The sequence below is a fragment of the Haliotis rufescens genome, unplaced genomic scaffold, assembly GCF_023055435.1.
Source record: "Haliotis rufescens isolate VD_foot unplaced genomic scaffold, xgHalRufe1.0.p SCAF_100, whole genome shotgun sequence".
Lineage (NCBI taxonomy): Eukaryota > Metazoa > Mollusca > Gastropoda > Lepetellida > Haliotidae > Haliotis > Haliotis rufescens.
The window spans coordinates 289,072-301,179 of record NW_025963781.1 but is presented as its reverse complement, the minus strand read 5'-3'; positions in this window follow the sequence as shown (position 1 = coordinate 301,179).

Below are 12,108 nucleotides of genomic sequence, written 5' to 3'. Positions count from 1 at the left end.
GTAAAAAAACAAGGACGGGTAAGTTTCTCTATGTTAAAATGAGGCCTTGTATCCCAGTGGGCTAAAACTATTTAACCAGCAGCAGTCGGGGCTTATACATAAGCACGCACGCACGCACGCACGCACACGTGCATGCTTGTCTATAAGAGCAATGATCTTGAACGCAACGTTAAATCCAATTTCACCTCTCATTTTTCTTCAAATAAAAAATATGATTGTCTCTGCTTTTAGCAAAATTCCTTATGATGATGGTACTTTTTTGCGCTTTCAGTTATAACTAATAATAATAAAACTAATGATACTACTACTACTACTACTACTAATAATAATGATAATAATAATAATGATGATCATCATCATCATTATTATTATCATTATTATTATTATTAGTAGTAGTAGTAGTAGTAGTAGAAGTAGTAGTATCATTATTTTTATTATTATTAGTTATAACTGAAAGTCATCTGAATACAGATAATCAAGGTTTCCGGTTTACACAAACTGTGATCATCCTCATTAAAAGGTCCCGAGGTACAAATGAACCGTTGAAGTCCTATTACATCAGAATAATCCGCTAATTCCCCGTATCAATACTGACAACTATGATATCACATGACCAAGCAGCCACGCTGCTAAGTGCTGTTGAGTACGTGTCATATATACAGATGTGTCTCATTGACAGTTTGTGAAACAGTCGTTCATGCATCCTCATCAACGTACAATAGCTCCATGTAACTGCACTTTGCTTTTCACAGGTAAAAAACTTTGTTTTTCCTATGTGTCAATCTCATCATGCCACAATGACAGAAATGGGTATGAGGAGAAATGAGTCCAAGATTATTGCACTTATATAGCGACGTGCATGTACGTGTGTCTCAAAATTTCAAAATTACTATATAAGCAACCCATAAAGCCCTCCTTTTCCCCTTTTTGGAAACACATTAAATGGCCTGGCCGGGCCCGTGTGCGACATACGCTTGCAGTCGGAAAGCGCACGTTAAATCTCCAATATAAGTAAGTAAGTACGTGTGTGTGTTTGTGTGGCTGCTTGTACTAGTCCGGACTGATGCCGATTTATAGTACTAGCTCACTGAGATACCATGCCGCAGTTTAACATGAATACCCCACTCAGACACAGTATACTGACTCCGAGCCGACCAGTCCTTGTTTTAGCCCCTTAATGCCGAGCGCCAGACAGGATAACAACAAGTACCATCTTTTAACGTCTTTTGGTATGACGCGGTCGGGGATCGAACCCCAGACCTTCCGCTCTCCGGGCGGACGCTCTACCATTAGACCACGGAGGCGGTCAAGAGAATTATTGAGATTGTAATGTATGACGTGCTCTTTAAGGGGCACAGGTGGCCCAGTTCTGTGCGCGTGGGTTTCACCAAAGTAGCTAATGCCTTCCCAAGATTTGCATCGCTTTCCTCCCACATTAAGCTGACACCCCGTGATAAAACTGGAATACTGTTCAAAGCGGCGTTACACCCAACTCACTCACACGACTAGTTTAGGTCGGTGAATCTGTTGGTCCTCCCTTGTGTCCACGTTGCATTGCAAGCGAAACATTACGATGGACACGCCATGTATGACTGTACAATGGACGAGCTATCTATCGTTATAACATATAATGTATCTTGTCTGAAAACGTCACTTTAGATAATGGAATACTTCATAATACCATCGAGTCTATACTTCATTTCTTCGCTATGTGTAAAAGACTTGTATAATATACATACTGCTGCTATAGCATGTTTTAATTGGTTGGGGAGAAATATTTATATACACTTTGACATTTTAATATATCATTAGGCTTAGATGTAAAGGGTCAAGCGTTAATATTAGTAAAATTATAGCCCCAGACCCTAGAGCACACATTAAAAAAGGTCCCAACTCAAGTCTAGAGTGATTTGGCAAGTCTAGATTGCCTGGGCTCTATTGTCGGAAAATAAGCAATGTCCAGAAATCCATTTTGATTTTGTTTTGTAGGTACATATTTTCTGATAATTAACTTTATTTCTGGGACTAAATGTTAATCTCGTAAAATTGGAACATATAGGAATACAATAATTGCATTGAGAATGTTTCCCACATCGGAATAGTATTACATACCATGTACGTTATTTTGACCTCGCATTGGAAAAATAACCTAACTTTAAACTAGACAGTACCGTTTCAATTGATCATTGTCACGAAGTGAGTTTTTTGGAATAACGGTAAACCCTCAATACTAAGAACTACATATTAACAGTAAATCGTTAATTCTAAACATTCTATGATAACACAATTATAGAATAGTAACGACTCGTTAAATTTAACAATTCTAAAATAATTTAATTCTATAATCTCTCTAATGTTGCATAAAGCGACCCCAAAGAAGCGAATTACGACTAATCCTGTTTCCTTCACCTGTCGGAGATCAAGTGTTGGAGTAGCATCCCCGTGCATGGGCTTATGACAAGGGCAACTTCATTAAAATATTAATTGCAATTAGCTTGCACAGCGAATAATGTGTGCACACAATGGCTATACCCGGTCACGCGGATGAGGTGCAGGTGTACAAGTCTACTGGTAATTGCAGTTATCTCTCTACACTGACCTCACGACAGAACTAATGAACTGGCGTTATCACCGTCAGTACAAGCCCCGAGCATAATTACGTGAAACGGTCTGAGCGTTGTATGAATGTACACAAGGGCAAGTGGATAGCTGGGGGGCGGGGGGATATTATCGAAATAACTGACAATACACTGAGCCGGATGATCAGAATGTCTGAAGGTAACAAATTGAGAGATTGAGAGAGAGAGAGGGAGGGAGGGAGAGAGAGAGAGAGAGAGAGAGAGAGAGAGAGAGAGAGAGAGAGAGAGAGAGAGAGAGAGACAGACAGACAGACGGACAGACAGAGACAGGGAGAGAGACTGAGAGAGACTCAGAGAGATTGAGAGATATATTGGGAGATAGACAGAGACAGAGAGAGAGAGAGTGTGTGAGAGAGAGACAGATATATTGAGAGAGACAGAGAGGGATAGAGGGAGAAATGAGACACAGAGAGATATTGAGTGATAGAGAGACAGAGAGAGACAGCGATAGAGAGAGACTGAGAGAGACAGAGAGATATTGGGAGAGAGACAGAGAGAGGGAGAGAGATATTGAGAGAGAGACACATATAGAGTGTGAGCGAGAGACAGAGAGATATTGAGAGAGACAGAGAGGGAGATATTGAGAGACAGAGATATTGAGAGAGAGAGATATTGAGACAGAGAGAGACACACACACACAGATAGACAGAGAGAGACAGACAGACAGACAGAGACGCTAGTTCATTAGTTCTGTCACGAAGTTTGTTTAGAAATATAACTGCAATTAGTATTACATCTGCACACCTGGACAGCTGAACCTTACCTGGTTTAGTCATTGTATGTAAAAATTATTCGCTGTGACGGCTAATTGCAATTACTATTTTAACGAAGTGGCCAAGCCATGCTCTAATGCTCGATGATGCCAATTAAACAATGATCTTCGACAGGTGCTTGACAGAGAACAAATGGTATGTACGTTACAATATGGTTATCCAAGTAATGCAATATTAATCTTAAACCTATATATTCCATCCAGGCTCAGATCTAGAATCCACAGCAACAACAACAGTGTGACGTCATCAATTTGGATAAATTTCAAAATAGGGTGTTAGCTTTTCAAGGACTTTTTTAACAATTTGAAAACTAAGTAGACACAGTATATGTTGTAGTATGGAGAACATGTTGTACCCTGCTCCCTGTATGACTGTTGTAGACCGCATTGTGGTCTAGTGGTTGTGCGTTCGCACGGAGAGCGGAAGGTCCGGTGTTCGATCCCGCGTCATACTAAGAGATATGTTTATGTTTGTGTCACATGAAAAAGCGGTCATGGTAAAAACATAATAAGGGTTCAATATAAAAGCTTGTACATCCAGCCTTATTAGGATTATGGGACACATTAAAATACATGTGTATTCACTGTGAAATAAAAATAATATTTTTTAAATAAATAAATAAATAAATAAATAAATAAATAAATACAAAAATAAATAAATAAATAAATAAATAAATAAATAAATATTCACCCCTCTCCGTCTCTCTTCCTCCCCTTTATCACCCCCCCCCCCCCCCCCCCCCTTTCTCTCTGACGTGTGCATGCATGTGTTCATTGCTAATCAGGGTTTATGATGATTTTATGGTCTGAATCTTACATTTGGCAGAATTTCTTTTATGAATATTGCCCTAGTGGTTAAAGCGTACGCTCGTCACGCCGAAGACCCGGGTTCGATTCCAGACATGGGTACAATGTGTGAAGCCCATTTCTGGTGTCCCCCGCCGTGATATTGCTGGAATATTGCTAAACGCGGCGTAAAACCATACTCACTCACTCACTTGTGAATATGGAAAAGGTTTGCGTATGCCCAGCCTATGAGTAACGTATGACTAGCGCGCTCAGCGTAGGGGAAAGATGCCAAAACGGGCCGTACGGGTAACGTATATCTCGCGTATGTAAACGTGTGTAGAGCGTACCTCTAACATATGCCTAGCGTATACTTCATACCTTCATACGTTCCCATACGCCGAAAATTTTGTGCAAGCACAAAACATGTTTTAAGCCTCGGCGTACTACAACGTATACCAGCGTGCTTTTAACGCATACAACGTACACCTAACTTATCCATAGCGTGTTTCAGCGTTGCCGCCGTTTTGGCAAAAATTCTCATACGTCGCCATACGTTACTGCTATACGTTGTCGTGTGACAGGGTCATTAGTTTCAGTTTCAATTATTATATTTTCCGATTTAATATTTTTGCTCAGATAAAAAAAATAATAAAAATACACTTGTTGCCTTACTGTTTCATTATCTTCATCACGATATGAACGTAAGAACCTGCACGTTCAGATAACTAGAAAAAGTTGAGCCACGTCGAATTCTTGCACGCTGCTAGACATATTACGAGCGCTTCGGACAACAGCAATTCAGTGTGTTAGGCACGAAGCCGTTTATCTCAGGTAATGAATGACCATTCAACGTCGCCATGATACTATACTCGAATGCCAGTGTTCAATTTTGTTATTCTTACTGTACACCTGGCTTCATCGAATAATATATGTGGTACCTGTTATCTTTTACCTGTTGTTTATCTGCTTATCACAACATCTCATGCACATATACCTCTCTTCACTTGAGACCCGTGAAGATCCGGGGTAGAATAAGCCTTCAGCAACCCATGCTTGCCGTAAAAGGCGACTATGCTTGTCGTAAGAGGCGACTAACGGGATCGGGTGGTCAGGCTCGCTGACTTGGTTGATGCATGTCATCAATCCCAATTACGTGGATCGATGCTCATGATGTCAATCACTGGATTGTCTGGGCCAGATTCGATTATTTACAGACCGCCGTCATACAGCTGGAATATTGCTGAGTGCGGCGTTAAACAAGAAACCAAGTCTTCAATTTGCTGTAGTCACTTCAGCTTGATAACGATGTAAGGATCTTCATCGAAACGCCGCTAACCGCAATAAACCAGAAGCTGTTTTCCATAAAGTTTTACGTTTTCTTATTTACTCATCCACTTCTAGAATGCCTATCTAACAGTTGCTTGTGGAAAGGTATGGATAATCACACACTGAACGGACATTAAAATGTGACTTGGCTAGCCATAAACTACCGATTTTAGTGGTGTTTCGTTATGTTAAAACGTATTTTGTCTCTTAACGTAAGGGTGTGAGCAAGCAGGCCCACCAGTCAGCCCTGTTAAAGAATTCTCAGCTTACGACCCCGTTATTTCAAATTTGATTTTAAACCCATACCCAATAAACCATAACATTAGATTTAAATCCGACATCTGAAAAAGGTAATCAAGTTTGCTCAACTCCCATGTGGAATGTAGTGAAGTATAGTTATGCCCTGAACTATTATAGCTAAAATAGCTAAAACACGAGGACGCGTTATTTCTTCAGCTTCTGTCGTTGGGGTCTGGTGATTGAGAGGGGCACGGGTGGCCCAGTCGTCTAAGGCGCCGCGATTCGCTGTGCAGAGTTGCGTCCCTTGGGCAAAACAGAAACCTATGATTGTGGGTTCGAATCCCGGTTCGCTCCGATTATGCTTCTAGGTTTGTCAGCACCATACCCGTGCTTGTGGGTTTAACTGAAGTGGTAAACGTCTGAGACCTGCATCACTTCGGGCTTTCCTCCCACATTAAGCTGACACGCCGCTGTATGTTTTTTAAACGGGTGATCTCTTCACGGGCAAGTAATAAAACTCAGTATGCGAATGGCGTCGCTTAGATGACTCAGCTACGGGTACATGGAGTGATGTACCCTGTAAGGCCGGGAAGGGTAACTCGGGTACCCGGGTCGGGTGGGTCGTGTAGGACCCGGGTACCCACATGACTACCCGGACCCGTGGTTTGTCACGTGATATATTGTTTAATGACAAAAATATCTAAAACTCTTTGGTTACACTGTAAGTCACTTATCTTCCCATTTCATTCTGACAATGCACCCATTCCTTCTGACTTTCATATGTTTCAATAAAGATAAAACTTCATGCAGCAAACATCAGTGTATGCATGACCAGATCGTTTTACACGTGTATCTAAATACATTTTGCCAAGGCTCAGGTCAAACTTTTGCAAATCGGACAGTTTGTACCTATCTCTAAATATCTCTACAGCGGGTACCCTGGTAGGGTCGGGAAATAGGGTGGTGGGAAATAGGGTGGTGGGTACCCGGGTAGTAAATTTGGACTCGTCCCTGCCCTACTACATCACACCATATGCCCCGAGGGAAAGGTTGACAACGACATTCATCCATACCGGTCTAATGTGTGTCCGTAGTTTCAGTTTCAACGAGCCGAGTTATCCCCCTTTACCCAACGTATTTGGATAAACATGGTTCATGTCAGAAACTCAACGATACTTATGCGAGATAATCAAGTTACCTTCGATGCGTTCCGATTGACTTCTCAGCAGGTTACATGGAAAATAATTGCCCGTTCCTTAACCGATAACATTCAAAAACGTTTATTGTAATGAAAGGCAAGATGAAGAAATTTGCAAACAGGCAGGAGATTGGCGTTCAACAACAAACAAGAGTAATATCAGACTCAGCACTATTGTCGACTGGGGTGTTAAAATAATCAATTCTGGACCAGCCAAACCAGTGCGTAAGGTTGTTAGGAAAGTCTCATGTCATCAACCTAGTCACGGAGCCTGACAATCCGATCCATTTCGTTGCCTCTAACGACCAGCATTGGTTCTTATGGGCCTGGCAGCCTCCGTTGTCTAGTAGATCGAGCTCCTGCCTGGAGGTGATTCGATCCCCGGCCACGTAAGGTGATGTGAAATGGGGTTTTACGTTTAACGCCTCCAAGATTATTGCACTTATAAAGCGACGTGCAGGTCTCGGACGTTTACCACTTCGGTAAAACCCACGAGCACGGGTATGGTGCTGACAAACCTAGAAACATAATCGGGGCGAACCTGGATTCGAACCCACAATCATAGGTTTCTGGCGTGCCCAAGGGACGCAACTCTGCACAGCAAATCGGGGCGCCTTCGACGACTAGGCCACCCGTGCCCCCTTGATAATGATGAGGATGAATTACATTTATTCATGGTATGTCACACGCGGATGCAGAGGCGGATGGATCCGTCCTTCTACGTGACATGACCGCCTCCGTGGTCTAGTGGTAGAGCGTCCGCCCGGAGAGCGGAAGGTACGGGGTTCGATCCCCGACCGCGTCATACCAAAAGACGTTAAAATATGGTACTTGTTGTTACCCTGTCTGGCGCTCGGCATTAAGGGGCTTAAACAAGGACTGGTCGGCTCGGAGTCAGTATACTGTGTCTGAGTGGGGTATTCATGTTAAACTGCGGCATGGTATCTCAGTGAGCTAGCACTATAAATCGGCATCACTCCGGACTAGTACAAGCAGCCACACAAACACATACACGTACATGCACGTCGCTATATAAGTGCAATAATCTTGGACGCGACGTTAAACCCCATTTCACCTCACTTCTACGTGACATTTATTCACAACCGAGGAGAGAAGGTTTCGCTAATCATCTAATCAATCTACTGAAACCTTTGTAAGACTTATGTTAGCCGACAATATATTCACATTATCAAATGTTTGATTAAATTATTTTGTCGAGTACTAAAGCTTAGGAGCAAACCACCTATCCCAGTAACTTCCCTCCAGCTGTTTATTCAGCATGCATATTTAATTATGTTTTCCATCTTGTTTGTATTAAGGGCCTCGGGCAAAACGTACTGTGCAGAGAGTGTCTAAAATATCACTTGTCATGCATTTTGATGGTAATTTTATTATGTATTTGGTTGTAATTGAAACAGAATGACTGTAGGTCCACCAAAATAACATTATTCCACTACATCACATCACTTACTCATCATCATCATCGTCGTCGTCCTCGTCATCATCGGTGATGATGATGATGATGATGATAATGATGATGATTATTATTATCATTATTTACATATTAAAATAAAAATGCAGCAAAGAGGGTTTGGGTGATCCTTGCTCAGTCAGGCTGGTTAGGCTCATCATCAGCTCAGGGCTCTTGCCCCCTCTACACGCAGCCCAGACAGCGAATGGGACTTCTCCCAGGAAGCGTCGCCTAGTCAAACCCACCCAGAACTTTTCTGAGAAGGTGAAGACTCCCCAACACTGCAGCCGTCTGCATTATCCAGATTGTCAGAAGGGCTGTATTCCTGCTAGCAAACCCGGGTACTCTCCCAATGTCTGCCAACGGATTGGGAGGTACCAAACCTAATACAAGCGTGACATTTCGAAAGCGAGGTCTGCATATTTGCCATGTTTTTCTTGTATTTTGTCAATGACATTCGTGTCAAAAAGTGACGGAAAATTGAACAATATAAATGATTTCATTGGACAAGATCAGGTTTGTTGGCATGCATACGTCTGAAGTTGTATACGGGCCTCTTCCAAAGAATTTTGTATTGATCATTTTCGATGACTCCCTCTACATATTCCGGGTCGTACCGTGGATGGACCTCTGTGTCAAAACCACAAGCATGGCGAAGACGGTAATAAAATGATTGAGCTACATCATCATGTCGCTTAAGATACTGTGTTTGAGGCAAAGCTGGGCATCCACTGACAATGTGTTGGACAGTCTCATTAAAATCATTGCATAATCAACATTTCATATTTACATTTTGAACTATTGTCTGACATGATTCTTCGTGTGGGGGTGTCAATACCCTGTATTTCTTGTTTCGTCCAATCAATCTCACACACACACACACACAAACATGCACACACGCACGCACGCATACCCACACACCATCCGCCAATGTTCTGTCACTGAGGGACCGCCTCCGTGGAGAGCCGAAGGTCCGAGGTTCGATCCCCGGACGCGTCATACCAAAAGACATTAAAAGATGGTACTTGTTGTTACCCTGTCTGGCGCTCGGCATTAAGGGGCTAAAACAAGGAGTCAGTATACTGTGTCTGAGTGGGGTATTCATGTTAAACTGCAGCATGGTATCTTTATAAGCGCAATAATCCTGGTCGCGACGTTAAACCTCACCTCACCTCGGCATGGTATCTCAGTGAGCTAGCACTATAAATTGGCATCAGTCCGGACTAGTGCAAGCAGACACACACACACACACAAACACACACACACACACACACACACGCGCGCGCACGCACGCACGCACACACACACACACACACACGTGCATACACGTCGCTATAAAAGTGCAATAATCTTGGACGCGAAGTTAAACCCCATTTTACCTCACCTCACCTCACCTCACCTCACCTAACACTGAGGCCAGGCGGAGATATAAAGTGGAGTCAACATGCGTGTTTGAATTTTGTGAATATTTTATGTCCGCTTCAGTTCCGCTGGCCTGTTTGGATACGAAAATCACACATAAATTAAATATGTACTTGCACGTGTTGGTTGTCAGTACTTTATATCCGTAAAAGCATCGGTTGTCCAACCACAATACAACCACTCCCATTCAGGAAACAAGGACGGTGATGGGCCCATACCACCCAAACCTAGCGGACCGCCTCCGTGGTCCTGTGGTAGAGCGTCCGCCCGGAGAGCGGAAGGTCCGGGGTTCGATCCCGGGCCGCGTCATACAAAAAGACGTTAAAAGATTGTACTTGTTGTTACCCTGTCTGGCGCTCGGCATTAAGGGGCTAAAACAAGGACTGGTCGGCTCGGAGTCAGTATACTGTGTCTGAGTGGGGTATTCATGTTAAACTGCGGCATGGTATCTCAGTGAGCTAGCACTATAAATCGGCATCAGTCCGGACAAGTACAAGCAGTCACACACACACATACACGTGCATGCACGTCGCTATATAAGTGCGATAATCTTGGACGCGACGTTAAACCCCATTTCACCTCACCAAGGCAAACCCTCAGTGAAATCCTCTCAGTCACCGATTGTGCTACCCTCCTGGCTGATCTGTTTCTTTATGCATACGACTCAGAATTTCTGCTCTGATAGCAAAATCACAACCATGGAAAGAAGTTTAACTTAAGCATAGGCATATTGAAGGTTAATGAATTACCCACCTGAGCAAGAAATAAAAGATACCATTGAAATCGCCTCATCTGATTCATTTATAGATCAATGCATTAAAAAGCAGAGTGACAATACAATATCCACAAGGCTGAATGGCAAGAATTATTCCTTCATACTCTTGCTCAAAAGCTGCTTGATCAGGGTTACAGTATCTAAGGGATCAGTAAAACTTTCAAACGTTTTATTGTGGACATCTATGGGACATTTCCAAAGTTTCGGCAAAAGTGACTAATTGTTGCGGATACAATTCCATTATTTGAGTTGTACCATATGTTCCGGTATTTTATTTTCAGGTAAACACACGACTTGCCTTTGCATGTGTTTGTTGCGGTTGACACAAGTAGGGCAACGCTTGATATCATCACTAATTGACAACAGATGTAGATCAGGGGTAGATTAGGTCTTCAGCAACCCATGCTTGCCGTAAAAGGCGACTATTGAGATCGGGTGGTCAGGCTCGCTGACTTGGTTGATGCATGTCATCGATCCCAATTGTGTGGATCGATGCTCATGATATCAATCACTGGATTGTCTAGGCCAGATCGATTATTTACAGACCGCCGTCATATTGCTTGAATACTGCTGAGTGCGGCGTTAAACAACAAACAAACAATACATCTATTCACACTAACAAACACACATGTAAACATGTAAACATACACTTACAAACACCCACGTAAACGTGTAAACATACACTTACAAACACCCACGTAAACGTGTAAACATACACTTACTAAAACACATGTAAACACGTAAACATACGATTACAAACACACATGTGAACATATACTTACAAACACACATGTAAACATACACTAACACACATGTAAACATACACCTCTAAACACACTTATAAACCCCACGAATAAACGTGTACTAACATACGTGCAAACGCGAAAAATGCATTTTGGAGCAAACGTAAACACATAAATACGAGTACAAACTCACTTCACATACACATGCGCAAACTGACATCACACAGTAATACACGTGCAAGGCTGTGAACTTGTTAATAAACACACGTGTAAACATGTACAAACTGACATGACTCACGAAAACACACGAACAAACCTAGAGCTCTCACAAACGCACCTTCAAACACAGAGCCATAGAAAGATACATATACACGTGGTCCATTTATATCTATACTGAGGGGGTAAAGAAACTATACATCTCAGTTGATTTTATCATGTGTTTGATTTTCATTCGAAAATATCGCGAGTTAGCGATATTATATCCAAAACATGAACGGTACATTCGCTAAGTCAGCACTCAAACGAAACCTCTATGTTGTTATATTTTATAAAACATAATTTTTAAAACTTTTGAACATTATAAAATAAAGTCGCCTAACACACACCTGTTGATGGGTATGTTTGACATGTTATCTTTAAAATCAATAAATATGCTGACAAAGTAGACACAGGTTATGGATAAAAACTTCTTTAATACTGTAATGTTATCAACTTCTGAGTAATGCCTATCAAA